This window comes from Seriola lalandi, unplaced genomic scaffold, assembly GCF_002814215.2.
Source record: "Seriola lalandi dorsalis isolate HSWRI2012SDOR001 ecotype SW California unplaced genomic scaffold, Sedor1 jcf7180002054546, whole genome shotgun sequence".
NCBI lineage: Eukaryota > Metazoa > Chordata > Actinopteri > Carangiformes > Carangidae > Seriola > Seriola lalandi.
The window spans coordinates 733494-749136 of record NW_019525099.1 but is presented as its reverse complement, the minus strand read 5'-3'; the positions used below and the strand labels follow the sequence as shown (position 1 = coordinate 749136).

The window sequence follows — 15643 nt, the reverse complement described above, 5'->3', positions numbered from 1 at the left end:
GTATCCATGGAAGTACAGACAGCTGTCTGGATTACTATGATACTGAAGAACATTTTTAAAATGTGATAAATCTCAGGCGAGTTCTGCAGTTATAAGGAGCATTTTTGCTACGATTTCTAAGCGGATTTATGGACGTGCATTCGCGATGGACAACAGAGATAATGATATCACCGGAAAGTGTAAGTCGCGCTGAATGTGAAAATATGTGTATCATGTATGGGTCTTCAGACATGAGTGAGTTATTATCCAGATCAAGAGCAATGCGTTTTGTTTTAAAAGTAGCCTTGCATAAGTGGCTTTTGTTGTCCTGTCCACCTCACACACAGTGCTTCACCTCTCTGGCTCCTACAGACAGTGTTGTTTTTTCTCTTTTCATGGGGTTTATTGACAATAACAAAAATAATGGCGTTATATCAATATATGGATTCAGATCTGATGACTGGTGCCTGAAAGACTGGGGAGGCCATTGAGCAGTTAACTCATTGTCATGGTCATGAAACCAGTTTGAGACTTGCTTTTGCTTTGTGACATGACGCATCATCATGATGGAAGTCGCCAGTAGAAGATGATAAATTGTGGCCATAAAGGGATGCACATGCTCAGTAACAATACTCAGATAGGCTGTAGCATTCAAACCATGATTGATTGGTATTAAGGGGCCCAAAGCGCGCCAAGAAAACATTTCCCACACCATTACACCACCACCAGCAGCCTTGAATGTTGACACAGGGGAGGCTGGGTCAGTGTATTCAGATTTCTGTTCTTGGCTGACAGGAGTGAAACCTGATGTGGTCTTCTGCTGTTGTAGCCCATCCACGTCCGGGTTCGACAAGTTGTTCAGATGATTTTGTGCTCACCACATAAAGAGTGGTTATCTGAGTTACTGTAGCCTTTGTGTCATCTCCAACCAGTCTGGTTATTCTCCCCTGGATGTTTTTTGTTCTTTGCTCGATTCTGAGTAAAAAACTCCACACGCTGTTTCAGATATACTCACACCAGCCCGTCTGGTATCAACAATCATCCCACGGTCAGAGTCACTGAGATCTTTTTACCCCCCCCCCCCTTCTGATGCTTGATGTGAACTTTAACTGAAGCTCCCGACCTGTATCTGCATGATTTTATGCATTGCATTGCTGCCATATGATTATCTGATTGGCTAACTGTATGAATTAGCAGGTGTAGAGATGTTCCTAACAAAGCGCACAAGAAGCGGGTATTAAAGAATACATCTAAAAAATACATTTAAAAATCTACACCTCCACAGCATGAGTTTGAAAAGCTGTCAGAGGTAATTGAAAGTATACATGAATTGTTTGAAAGAAGATAAAACTTGGCATCATCCCTTAATTCAAACCTTGCAAGTGTGTCAATCTTTAATTTGGGCCATTATTTTATCCTTTGTTTGGAATGTGTATTTATATTTTCAGATTTTAGATTACAAACTAGTGCGTTTTGTATGAAAACAAAAGAAAACAGGGGACATTGAAGAACAGGAAGCAACAACCCACCTACAACAGTAACAGAGATTTTCTTTTTTTACTTACTGTTTCTGTTTCTTTCTTAGCCACCACTCTTCCCACAGAAGGGCAAATAGAGCTGGAGGTAGTCATTACAGGCTTCCCAGGGTAATGCTTGACTGACTGCTCAGGTCTATTCTCGCTCAGTCAGAGTAAAGTGGGGTGCACGGCGGTTCTTATAGTAGACAGTGGGTGACAAACATTCATATAGGATGTAATTCTTGCGGTTGTCTTCAACCCCAATGAGGCGTGGGTGGAGTGCCACTTGCTTAAAACCAAACCAAGATTTCCCAAGTGGTGCCAGGGACCCATGGAGAAGAAACAAGTCTGGACCAAACTCTGGCTACATGTTGGCCCAGATGTGAATTCCTTAAGGGTTTGGTTTGGGATTCTTCCCATCCTGACTGCTGGCTTGCTTTGCAGTTCTATATTTTTGTGTGAAGCTGTAACAGTTGTAGCAGCAGGATGTAGGACACAGGACTGAAGTGTCAGAGGTCTCGTCGTCAGCACAGATAATGTCCATGTTTGGAGGTGCACTGATACCTGAACTTGCTGCTTCTTACTCAGCTGACTGGGTGTTTTGGTCATGTGGTTGCTGTCATGGCAGGTCAGCAACTTTCCAAGCAGCAGTTTTGTAGCGTGTTAAAGTTCTGTGCAAAGCAGCTGCGTTATCTGAGGGTGTAATAAAATGTAATGTTTTCCATCAAGTTTTGCTAACAGCCGTTTATCTTCATTGTATAATTACCATGCTGTTATCACATAGTTATGTTAATACTTCCCTCACATGCATCAAGCGGTGTTTCATGTGTAGGATTCATAAAAATCACACCCTGTCTCTGCTCTCTGAAAATCATTTAACATTTTGACAGAAATAGATGACAGCATGAATTACTGAACACACAGGGTGTGTACTTTGGCTCTGTTTAGATTTAGAAAATTAAGACCTGCTCTTTTCAAGCCTTTTTTTTTTCTTCTTTTTTTTTTTTAAACAGGCCTTGCCTTTTGCTCACTCGCAGTGGCTGAAATTCCTGACAGGCTATCATTTCCCCCGAGAAAATGAATGCATTTGAGAAATGTGGCAGCAAAGCTATATCATTTTATTTTCTCTGGAAGTGACGCAGAGTGTTCTGTGTGAAGCGCACTGAAATAACATGGATAAAGGAACAGTTTCAGAAGCCTGAATATTACACAGATAATATCTCTTCCTGCGTTAATTGAATTCAGAGAAAACGAGCCATTGCTGCTCTGGGAACACTTTAAACTTTTCAGTGCCCTTTTGTGTGTGCTTGATATGGATGCAATCATTTCTATGTTGTAACTATTAATTTGATGTCACCATATGGTCCCTTACAGTTAGGAAGTGAGTGCACTGAACAAATAAGTTCCAAATTTTCCTCAAGTTAAACTAAGATAAGAAAGAAATAACTTTTTTTTTAAGCTAAAGAAGAATAATTAGCCAGGGTAGTCATGGCCTCAGATCTAAGCTTTAACTTCTTGAATATATAAAGGCCTTAGGCTCAACTACTGCAATGGTGTCCTCACAGGTCTCTAAAAAGTTGCCAGGACAGCTGCTAGAGACCAAGACCGAGGAACACATCACTCAAATTCTCAGATCTCTGCGCTGGTTTCCTGTGTGTCAAAGAACTGATGTTAAATAGCAGTTAAATAACGTTGGTTCTGATTTCTGACCTGCTGCTATTTATCCAGACCCGTCGTATCATCTGGGACAGGTTTGTTTACCATCCCCAGAGTGAAAACTAAACCTGGTGAAGCAGAATTGGGTTTCTATGCTCCACATGTCTGGAACAAACGCTCAGAAAACTTGAGGTCTGTTCCAACTCTTGATTCTTTTAAATCAAGATGTCGAGACCTAAAAGGTTTCTGTTTGCACTGTAGTTTCTGTTTTCCTAATTTAGTCTGTTCCAATCTATTTTAGCTACTTTCCATCTTCTATTTTACTTTACTTTTTTAAAATCCTTCACATTTTTATTTCTTTTTTATGACACCTTGTGTGTCTCCTTCTTATGTCTTTTGTAAAACCCTTTGGGTGCCTTTCTTTTGAAAGGTAAATAACATTGCCTTTCTTGCCTTTGCAATGAAACAGATACTGAGCTGTCTCTCCACACAGTCATGATGAAACCTGGAGTCCCATAACAGTAACTTCTTTTTCATCTGTGGGAATATTTTGCAACAAAGCCCAGATTGCATTTTTGCCTCAGTGTTCTTGTTGTAAATGAATCCCTGCACTGTAAAACCGGCTTCAAGAGAGCCTTGACCGTTATTTATTAGGCTCCAGCCGATCCCACTCCTCCGTCGTCTGCACACTTGCCACCTCAGCAGCAGGTTAAGAGACTTTCATTCCAAACACCTGGTCCATCAGGAGCAGCAGCGGGGATTCAGGCGGCGGGCAGGACCAGGGGAGATTAACGTCCAGGGAGAGTGGTGAAGGTTCAGTTACAGAGTGAGGAGGAAAGGCATAACTCAGGAGGCGAGTGTGTGAGGGACCAGCAACATCAACAACAAAGTTCAGATGAATAGTTTGTAGCTGAGTGTGTAGTTTTGCCCAGTGTTTAGGCGCGAGTAGTCCGTGCTAATATGGTATTTTTATCTGCTTAAATCCCTCTTTCAGCGTGTTTATATTCACAGAGTGAAAGGTGTGTCAGAGAAAGTCAGAAAACTTTTTTTTCCCAACTCTGACAAGGTGTCAGCCATGTTTATGCTCCAATGTGGATTAAAACTGGCATAACAATGTGTGGTTTAGAGTTCAAGGCATCAAGCTGTGTTTATTGTTCCCACTGCACACTTGCATGCATCATCTCTCTCTCTCTCACTCTCTCACACAAACACACACACACACACACACACATACACACACACACACACATACACAAACTGCCCCATAGCTTCCAGTGAATACTTTGTGAGCTTGTAAGAGTTTATTTTCTCCTCTCCTATGTCCTGGGGTGAACTCAGCAGTCGAGCTCTCCAGATTACATGTCTGGCCTCGCTGAGCCTGCAGGCTAAACATTACCCCCCGTACTGTACTGTCCAACCAAACAGAGCCGCTGGTTCTATTTCTGGATGCTGAAAGGGAGTCGAAGATGAGTCAACCTGAGCTAAGAATGCTGCAAAAGCACATTCTCTGTTGACCAATAAGAACTTCAACGTTGAGTTTGAATTTGTGTAAGAAATATTTTTAACGAGGAGAACACTGAAAAGCTGAACAAGCAACTGGAATAAAAAAAAAATTCCTCATGTGCTGTATTAAATGTCTTTATATCTAATTAACATTCATTGTAGAAACCTAATGAGAGGGAACTGTTTGATTTGAAATCCATAAAGAGGAAGCTTCAATGTACAGTCAGTACTTTTAGACGTCTGAGACAAGTGGGGGGGTCTCACAGTCTTGTCTTGCTTGCACTGCAGTCAGACACCACAGCTGCAGCCCTGGAATTTCATTCTCTCGGAGGAGATGTTTATTATGTTTCACCCAATGGAGCAAAAAATGAGATATCCTTGGAGCGAGCGTGGATGGTGCGAAGATGAAAACTTCATGAAGGGATTTCAGCATTCTTCATAAATCTATTACACATCAGTCCAATGGAAAAGGTCAACAATTAAACACTTGAACAACTATCTAAAATAATATTTCAAAGCTCACTAGCTTTTTTTTTTTTTTTTCAACTACAAGATCTAGAGGATACGACAGCACTTGTGCAGCTTTTGCATGTGAGCAAAGAACTTTGGCTGCTTCCCAAATTGCAGGTCACTCATTTCATCAGTGATAAGCATCACACTATGCTGTGGCTGCATAAACTCTGGGGGCTTGAGCAGGAAACTGATGTATGAAGTCTTGGCTTTTTTTTTTTTTTTTCTACCAAGCATGCAGCCTCACTGTAAACACCCTGACACTGCACGAGATGATTACAAGTGAGGCAGATGGTTTCCACTCTGAGGGAGTCATGTTTTTGCATTCCCCTGCACACACTTTTCATATGAGCAGGGGTTCACTTGCTGTACTTCCCGAACCCTGGTGTGTTGATGTACTGTGTGTGCGCTCTGTCAAAAAATAATAGCTGTGAAAAGCATTCAGCAGAGGTTGTCAAGGTCCGTTTTTGTTCATGCTTCATGCAGTGCTGTGTCTGTAGAGATCCCCAGAGCTTTACCCTGAGCAATTTGTACATCTCATAAACCACCTAGATTCAAATTTGAGCCTTGAAGATTAGTCTCTACATCGGATATCCACCATGAATATATTATCTTACTCTGACCTTTCTGTGCCACAGACTGCTGCTGTCATGCTAAGAACAAATGGCTCATGAACTCAGTAGCTTTACATCTTGAATGGCAGTAATATATTCACGGCTGCATCTGAAGGAAAAGATATCTTACAGTAAAGGGGTGCTTTGATACGGGTTGGCTGTGCACAAAAAGATTAGATTTGTCCCGTTCATGTCAGGTCTTGTTCCAGCTCCACATTTGGAGGAATAAATCATTAAGCGCTTTAGATGTTGACTCGATGAGATGCATGACAAGATGCTGACAGACGAAAATCTTTGGGAGCCCCTGTGCTCTGACATGCAGCCAGTGTCTTGCAAGCAAACAAATTTCCTGCTGTTCTTTTATTTCCGCTCAAAGAATGGAAAGTCACACATAACTGCAGGCCAGAGAAGTTTTCTGTGAATCGAGCGTGAAAGGACATCTGCTTTCCCCCGAAACCCTCGGGTCTCGAAAACAGAACTTGTGACAAACTTGTTCTGGCACAATTACAAACTGTTCATTCACTTTTTTTTGACACCATTTTGCTGCACCGACTGTGCAATGGTGTCAAAGTGCTTGTTTTGCCAATGAAAAGCAGCTCCGCTTGTTATCACAAGTGTCAGTGTGTGTTGACTATAACTGCAGGGGTTTGTTCCGGTAAAGAGGTAAATGACCAGCAGGCCACAGCAGTGACCACAGTCCACAGATGGATGCCTCTAACCCGAAACTGTTGATTTAGTCAACCATGAGTCAATAGTTCCCAGCAGAGGGAGATGACAGGATGGAGGGACAGAGCAAAGGAAGTGTTGTGGTGTTGAACGATTACATGGGGCTTAAGCTTCTGGGGTGGGGGGCAAACAGGAAGCGGATGCCTGTGTGATTCAGGGGCAAAAATGTGAGCGGTGTGTACTGACTGATGAGGGTGTGGACTCCTGTAATTATTGTGTTGTTGGTAGGTTTTTGCGTGTATGCGAGATTGTGATGGGGGTGTGCATGTGCACATATGCTGGCTTTTTCCATTTTCCATTTAGAGGAATACTCCCCTATCTATCTTTTTATACACAAACATCTATCATATGGGTAACAAATGTGCAGCCTGCAGGCTTGAAAGGCAGCTCTGAAAAGTTTATAATTTCATCTCTTATCATTTACAGTAGCCTATAGCCTATTTAGATAAGGGTGATAGCTTCACGCCAGGCCCTAAACCTCACTTAAATTGTCTATTTATCACATTCAGAACGTATATGACATATTATGAGTTCAAGTCTCATAACTTAAAATGATGAGATAACTCTGTCTGTCATTCACTTAAAGGAGTTATTTGTAGGTTTTGCTATTGCTTCATAGCCAGCGTTAGCATTAACAGCTGTTTACTTACCAGTCTAGAAGAAATGTTGTGAGTTCAGCATCAAACTTCATTTCTTTACTCACCAAGAGTTGTCTCCAGCGGTGTAAAGCAACACCACCGTTAACTCGTCTCCATCATGTCTATCTCTTTTCTTCTATTGAAGTTAGCATGCTAACCAGCTAGGCCCCGGCTCCTCTTGTCATTTTCCCATAGCGACTCACTGTAGCATCCGATCTAGACGTAGCGCTGCTCAGAGGGCGTATTATAACCTCTTGTATTATAAGGAGAAGGATGGTCGAAGCAGAGAAAACTTACAAACATTTTTGACATTATAACAACTAATGAACAAATACAACAAACTATTCAGTTAACCTTGAAATTTTTTTACAGCAGTCTTATCATTTCATTTTTTGTTCAAACAGCTCAGTTTTTTTTTTTTTTTTTTTACAGTGTAATCATTTTCCATAGAAACTTGTTAAAAACCTCAAGCAGCATAATCCTTCTCCTTACTGGGTTGTATGCTCCAGATAAACCTTGGTATCACCAATAAATTGCACAGCAAAGCTTTGGAGCTACGGAGAGTCAATAGTATGTCATGAAAGTATTGTATTTGATGAATTGCAGAGGAACCATGAGCTCCCAGAACACATTGAAGATAAGGATGATTGGTTGAGAGGAGGATTATACTGCAGAAAGTTTTAATGGAAGTTTTAACGTGCTTTTGCTGTGATTCTGGGTCATTATTGAAAAATATAATAGGTGTGTAACTATGCTGACTACTGCTGCAAAGGAGCAAGCTACGTACAACATAAAGCCTACAGGCAGTGAACATTTGACACTAATTCGTTTTTTTTTTGGAGTATATCTTTTTATGAATACAAAAATGGACCTTTGCAAAGACACTACTTCATCCTGCTTTAACATCTGCTCTCTCTCTCTCTCTCTTCTGTCTCCATGGCCTGTTGGGTCCTGTCCTCAGAATGTGCTGTCAAGTAAACCTGCACTCTTCTGACTCTCAGCAGTGTTGACTTCCAACCTGGCTCAGCTCTGCAGTCCCCATCAGCAGCTGTGTGTGCAACCGTGTTATTATCTCAATTACACTCCTCCAGCACACTCCTCCAGGCTCCACCTTAATAAGAGGGAGGGAAAAAAAGCAGCACTAATGGCTCTGGCCTGCATCATTCAGACACAAAATTCATGCTTACATTTGCCTTTATGCGCAGTTTTTCTACCCATCTTTATTCTACAATAGCATGTGTGCACCGTACAGCCCAGTGTGTGTGTGTGTGTGTGTGTGTGTGTGTGTGTTTGGTATTTTCATAATCATTGTAGCCCCGTCAATGTTAGACCCTTAACTGTGGGATGCGCATGAATGGAAACAGATTGTTTGTTGACATCTTATTGATGCCAGTTTCTATGTCATTACGTGCCGGCGTTTGAGAGCGCTGTGCACCCAAGTCTGTGCAAGTGCTCGTGGTTCACAGCAAAAATCTGGCCTGCTCCACATCTCTGCTGGATGTTTCATTGCAGCTTGTTCTGAGCGGTCATGAATACAAGTGAGGGCTTGTATTTTTAGTTCATGTCTGTGGGATAGTTCAAGCTCAATTCTAAAAAGTCTATCTATTATTGTGTTTGTGTGTGTGTGTGTGTGTGTGTATAGTGCATACTGGGATAGGAGTGGCTGTTTTTATAAAGGGGATGACAGTGAGGCTTGGCATCCTTTGGGAAACTTGTGGTTCCAGGATGTATATCATGGACGCTCAGGCTTGTAGGGGAAAGGGTTGTGTGGATTTATTTGGCATCTGATTGGCAGGATGACTCCCAGGAGGGTGACTATTGGCCAGAGGGAGGGACTAGCAGAGAGAATGAGGGTAGAAATATTGTCTGTTTTCGTAGTGGCAAATCTCACTGCCATCGTTTTGCCTACTGTGATGAACTGATTGACCTCCTTGTGTTCAAAAAAAGAAAAAAGAAAGTCCCTTTCTCTTTACAAGAAAAACAGAATCAGTCATTAGAAGTCTGTTTGTGCAATTTGTTCTGCATCATCATGAGACCATCACAGCTTCACGGACTTTTGCCAGAATGAATTCATGACATGCTTACATGCCCTCAGAGTCTTGAGCAACGTTTTAAATCTTAAACAAGTGACTCTTGAACAAAACCGAACAAGTTTTTTTTCTTTTTCAGATAATTAACCCTTAATAACCCCAACCCTAAGCCTGCTCTTCCAATGGCGCCCATAAAATACAAAATCCGTTGAAGATTGTGTTTAATAAAGTAAGATATACAAATAGTGTAACTGGTTACCTCCTTTAAAATGAGTGTAATCATGGATGAAGAAAAGCTACAGTAACAGAAACCTTATACTTTATAAAGCTGTTGTATCATCCAATATGATTTAAGTGTACACTGAAGTGTTTTGAAACTTTTGTTGAAACTAAAGTGTTTTCTCCTTGTCCACTGCAGACCTGAAACAGTTAAATATTCTAAATAGGCTGCAATTGCAGTCTTGTAAGTCGGCCCAAATTGTTTATGTGTAAACCAAATTGGTGCCTCTGAAACGCCCTGAGGCATCTACACTGCAGTTTGTGTGGCGCTCAAAAGTGTTCAGGTTCCTGGGCATCAGCGAGGATGGGAGGGTGACGGCTTGTGGAGGGTGACGGCAGATGCATTATTTCATTTTTATTTATTTGTTTAGTTGAAAGCTGATGCCTCAGGTGGTTTTGCCATGTGGGGGAATTGGGGTCATTGTCCCATCCTGACCAGAGAATTCATTGAACAATGTCAACATACTGTTCGTGTTATTCTGAGAAGACAAATTTGCATGTATGACTCCCATATGTGATCTGATCTTACATGAAAAACACAAGGCCAAAGGACATCAGGACACTGAACTCTTGTCCGTTTTTCTTTTTGTCCCTGTTTTTGTTGCTTGACTGTTTGATTTGTCATTGTGTTTCTGTTTTTCGTAAGAGGTCATCTGTCAAAGTGTGTGGAAAGTGTCTGTTTTGAAATGCTGGAGATCTACGAGGAGGCAATGCAGGGCTGGAGGCCAGATCAAGGGTGGTGACGGGGTTACAGATGGTCAGCTGGGGCAAAGAGAAGCAGAACATTTTGAACATGGCAGCCAAAACACAACACTGTCATTTTGACACTCAACAGCTGCTCTCTCTCTTTTCCTCTTTGTCTCTCAATCTATCTGTGTATGAGTGTGTAGGACAGACAAGCAAACTGGCTCCAGCCTGCTCTGGGACTGATGCTTTTATCAAACCATAATCACTACTCTTGCTGTTTTTAGTGTGAGCCTCAAGTTTGATACTGTGTAAGTGTTAGTGGCCGTGGTTATGCCGCATATTCTCTGCTGTTCTTTAACAACAGCTGTAATCTTCTAAACGTGCTGGCTGCAATTTTCCTGCCTTGGCAGCTCAACTTTCCATCCGTAGAGCTACTGAAAAGCATCATGTGTCGTATGAAATGTCAAAAAAATATAGTTTTCTGTTTTTCTGAATACTTTTTTGTTCAAGTATTTTCTATTATCACCACTGAACATTTTCATAATCTTCAACAAGGAGGGTATTTGTCAGCTTTGAAATCCATAACTCACAAAAATTAGTCGTTGATCTCTTTATGGCATAATGGTTCTTTGTTAGAAAGTGTGTAAAAAAAAAAAAGTTGTTTTTTTATCTTCCAATGAAACCATATAGCAAATGGTAATCGAGGAGTTCCAGTGTTTCCACCCTCCATCTCAAAATACAGTGACCGAGCATCCCCAATTAACTTTCAGCAAATTTCATGAAGGTAGCCATAAACACAGTGCAACATTGTTCATGCTTATTTTGGGGTATATACTTAAAATTTTTTACAGTTCCCTGTAAAAGAAAGCCCATGATTATGACTCATGTGTAAACAGATGGGGATTTTTTGGTGTTGCTAGGAGTGGTGCTGCTGGCGAAAGTGGACAGAAGTGGAAATAATTATTCATTATCTCGGCCGGCAGCTGACCGGTTTTCTCTTCGGTGGATGTGACTCTCTCTGCGCTCCAGGCAGGCGGACAGTGAATTAATGTGACTGGCTGTTAATAAACCTGTTGTTTGGCTCCTAATCCAAGCTTATACAGGAATCTGCTGCAGGGCTTCACCACTATATCCTCTATATCCAACACTTCAAGGCTGTCGGAGGAAGTTGGTCAGTTACATAGTTTCCACGTAGAACATACTTGCATACACACAAAGAGCTATTCTTACATATGCAAAGGGCGATGGGTTTACAGTGTAAAAGAGCTGTTTGTGTTGTGGCCTCCTGCACGCTCTTGGTAAAGTTGTACAGATGTGCACAGCTGCAGCAATAGAAACATTGTTTAAGTGGTATGCCTGTTGCATTTATGTTACATTCAACAAAACTCTGAGAGGAGTGTAGTCACCCTGCAGTAATACAGTACTTAATGTACAGAAAACCATGCTGTTAGATTGAGGCTGAAGGCTTTTTTTTTTTTTTTTTTGACAAAGTCAGGGGATCACAGTGTGTAGGTTTTATCCTCTGGGGACCATGAATGAACAATATTTCATGGCAGTCTGCCCAGCAGTTGTTGAGATATTTTACTCTGGACCAAACCGACCAACAGACATTTCTACGTGCAAAGAAAGAATATTGTATTCCAACATTTTCAGCTCCACAAGCAAATAATAGCAAAGAGCACAAGACTGCAGATTTTCAGAAATGATTCATCTTAATATCCACTACAACATTCTTTTATGACAACTAAAACCTGACACTGTATTGTATTTTGCAAGGAATGCTTTCACCATTTTAAATAAATGAAACATGACTCTTTTGATTTAATTTAATAGCATCTAACTTGACACCATCAGATCATCAATATGATAAGCTGAGTAGGAGGAATGTGAGAGCTTCAGCTAATGTGCTTGGATCCTCTTTTGGCAACTCACTGTCACAAAATGAGGCGAAATAGAGTGGAAGAGCTGGAGAGGAGGTAGAGAGAGAGGGAAACTATGTAACCGAGTAGGCAGGGAGGACCACGTTGAGTTGCCAAGGTGTTGAGATGTTTATGTAATCTCACCCCTAAACTTCTCTTCAACTTTTGCAACTCCTCAATTCCCCCTCCACTCGTTTAATCTCTGTCAGCCCTTCTGTGCCGAGTGACAGAGAGAGGGCCGGGGGCGAGGGTGAACACTAGGGCCTTATTGTAGCCCTGGTGGCGGCGGGACCGCTACCCGCTCTGTGGATGGACTGCTTCTCTACAACCCCGGACCATTTCCTGTCCCAGGCTTCCCGCCTAACACCAAACAGACCGCTCCCTCAGTCTCCTTTTCATTCAGGACTACATGGGTGTGCCGGAAGTGAGGTATCACACCCTTTTCTTGGCATGTTTCCAGAAGCTTAGATATTGGACAATGCAATGTACTGTACAGTATTTTAAACATTCAACAGCAATACGTCTTCGCCAAAACAATGTCCCCACTAGTGTGGATAATCTGCAGAACACACTGTCAACAGTTTAGAGACTATGGCTTTTAGCATGTCCAAGGAAAACTATTCAAACTGTGGATTACCCAGAAGAAGAAATGTCACAACAGTATTTAGAATGGCGAAATTTTGCAGTTAAACCAATCCCTTCTAATGAAAATGCCACAGTGTTGACCAACAGAAAGCAGCTGTGACAGTGTTGGCTTTCCAGGCAACTTAGAGTCGAAAATAGAGAAAGCTGGTGTTGCTTATTTATTTACCACATTCAATTTAACCTCCTGTGTGGGATGTAAATACTGCTCCACAAAGGAGGAAGGGCTTGCAGACAGTTGTAACGTGAAAAATCCCACTGACATTCGTAACTACGCTAATAAGTATAAAACACGGGCTTGGAACACACTCTTTCTGAACAGTATTTTGTTTTTGAAAAACTAAAATCTAATGTTGTTGTCTGTTCAATATTTATGTCTTTAGCGGCCTTTAACAGACACCATTTCCCATAAGCCCTAGACATTCCTGGGCGAGGGGTCAAGGTTAACTCACACATCTGTAATAACAGTGGCACAGAGACTAGTGAACTCTGTAGATCTTTTTAGACTTTAGAGATTACAATTAGAAAGCTGAAAGAATGAGAGCGTTGGTGAGTTTTATGGAAATGGACAAAACCTTTGTACAATGACATAATTACCTGCTTGATACACTTTTTATTTTATTTCATCGGAGCTGTAGTTTTTTCTGTGCCGCCAAAGCGTTTGGATTCCTTATAGCAAGGGTAGATGTGGATGCCGATTTGTCGTAGAACATGGAAAGTAAACCCCCAGGAACGCACTTCATTTTTTTCACAAAGACTGATGAAAGAAATGCTAAATGAGAGATTGCATTTAGCTACAGAAGCTAGTAGGGCAGACGCTGGCTTGGATATAATGAGTAAATGGCACAACAAAGAAAAAATTGAAAAAAATATTGTAGCTTACTAGCGCTAGCATGTTCAGGCTCATTACCATTTTAGCAGTTAGCTTATGAGTACACCTATGAGTATGTGTCACCAAGCTTCAAATATTTTGCAAGGATTCACAGATGAATTGCGTTGTGTTACTCCTGGTATAACTAGATCTTTATGAGGACAACGTGGATGGAAAAATATGTTGCTGTTTAATTTTCAATGCTGTGAACACCACAATCAAAATGATTCACCTCCATAGCAGGCCTATAGAGGTGGCAGCAGAACACTCCACACCAAAAGACCAAAACTCTGGCTAGTTACCATATCTGATTTTGGTAATTTGGGTGAACTAACTCTCTGCGTGTGTTTCTATGTGCTTATATACGTGCATGTAATTTCTCATTTATGCATGTAAAGGGAGTGGAAAAATCAGAGCAGGAAGAAGATCAGACTTATGATCACAATACAAGCCCCGTGCACAGGAGCTCCCTGCGCTAGGATCCCATCTGTCCCATAAAGAAGCTACTGCTGGCAGATGCCTCCACTGTGCTTTTTTTTTTTATGAAGGGGGGGGGGGGGGGGGCAAAGACAGAGACATGTGTTTTCATGCACTGGAAAGAAGGTGTGGAGACTACCTGAAAGTGCAGACCTAGACTATCTACAGGTCTGCCATGAATGTTTTAATGAGCAGTTTGTGAATGCCAAAGTCTTGAGCCTCGACAAGCTTGATGAGAACCTACATTTTAAAAAAAACAGAGGCTTTTTTTCCTCCTCTCGTTTGTCTTCACTTGTTCTGTCTATTTTCCATCTGGCTCCCAGGATATTTTCTCATTATTTCATTGTCATTTGATGTACATTCAAAGTTCTAGCTACATGTGTTTACAGTTTTGATATCTCCATATGTTTTTGATTCCCTCAGGGTGCACTCCAAGGATATAAATTTCATTGTTCAGAGTACAGATGAGTCATGTATGGGTGGTGTTTTCTTTTCCTCTCTGATGTTGTACAACGAAGGCAAAGCTTTAATTATTATTCTTCCAGGTTAATTATCAGATTATTGCTTTTCTTGAGAAGAAAAGAATCACTGCTTTTCTATAAATGGATTGTGCTGTGTTGGTCTACAGTGGAAACAACATAAGTCTTTCTTGTCTTTATTTTCTTTTCTTTGTGACGAGCTTTAGCCGGCCAAACCAAGCCTTTCATCAGAGGTTTCCATGCACCGTTCATTCACGCAGCCTCCCCACAGTGCAGATCACCAACAAAAGCTCTGTGTGGCAACCTTTGGAAAATGAGTGGGTGAGGCGACTCTCTCATGAGACGCACTGCAAATATTAATCTAGGTTCAAGACGGTAGTTAGCTTTTGTTCCTATGAAACCTGTTCAGAGCACATCGGCCGGCTTCGCTCCAGCAGTGAGCTTTGTGAACGAGTGCTATCTTGTTTAAATCTCCCCCTTCCATCTCACACACACACACGCGCGCGCACACACACACACACACACACACACACACACACACACACACACCTTCAATGCTTGTTTCATCCTTTCCCACCTGCAGACCGACCCTCCCTGGTTATCAGCCATGTATCCCTCCCTGTTTCCGCCTCCTCCACAGTTTATCTATAATATACTGTGTATTTACATTGAACACCACACTGGCATGCTTGGGTTTGTCTGACATGATCCAGGAAAAGTCTGTCTCCTTGATAGCCACATAGGCACCCTGTAATTAGACTCCCCTCATTTCTCTTTAAGCCTCATTTTCACCTCCTCTTCTCTTGCTTGCATTTCCTCTCTTCTTTTCTTTCTTCCTCTGACTCTCTCCATTCCCCTGCCCCTAACTTATCCACCCTCCTCAGACCAACCCCATGCTGGAGTATAAATCAGCCCCAGGGACAGGTGGACATCTGCCAGCCGTGAGGAGATCCAGGCAGGAATGTGATCACTGATGCAGCTCAGAGAAACATTTAAATCCTGGCACACAAGAAAAAGACTCAGCTTTTCCCAAAACCCCTTGCTCCAGTCCCTAAACCTCCTCATCATCTATGAAGTTGACAGAGAGGGATATTGGAGAGATGCCTTCCACCTTCC

At 41.7% G+C, this 15643-nt stretch overlaps 1 protein-coding gene across 1 annotated transcript in view; it reads left to right on the top strand.

Annotated features, from left to right (window-relative positions):
• Nucleotides 1-15643, top strand: part of eva1ba (eva-1 homolog Ba (C. elegans)) — a 31648-nt gene continuing 16005 nt past the window's right edge. The window contains exon 1 of the mRNA XM_023415255.2: nt 1-179. The gene's annotated coding sequence lies outside the window, so the exon portion shown is untranslated. The remainder of the gene's footprint in view (nt 180-15643) is intronic.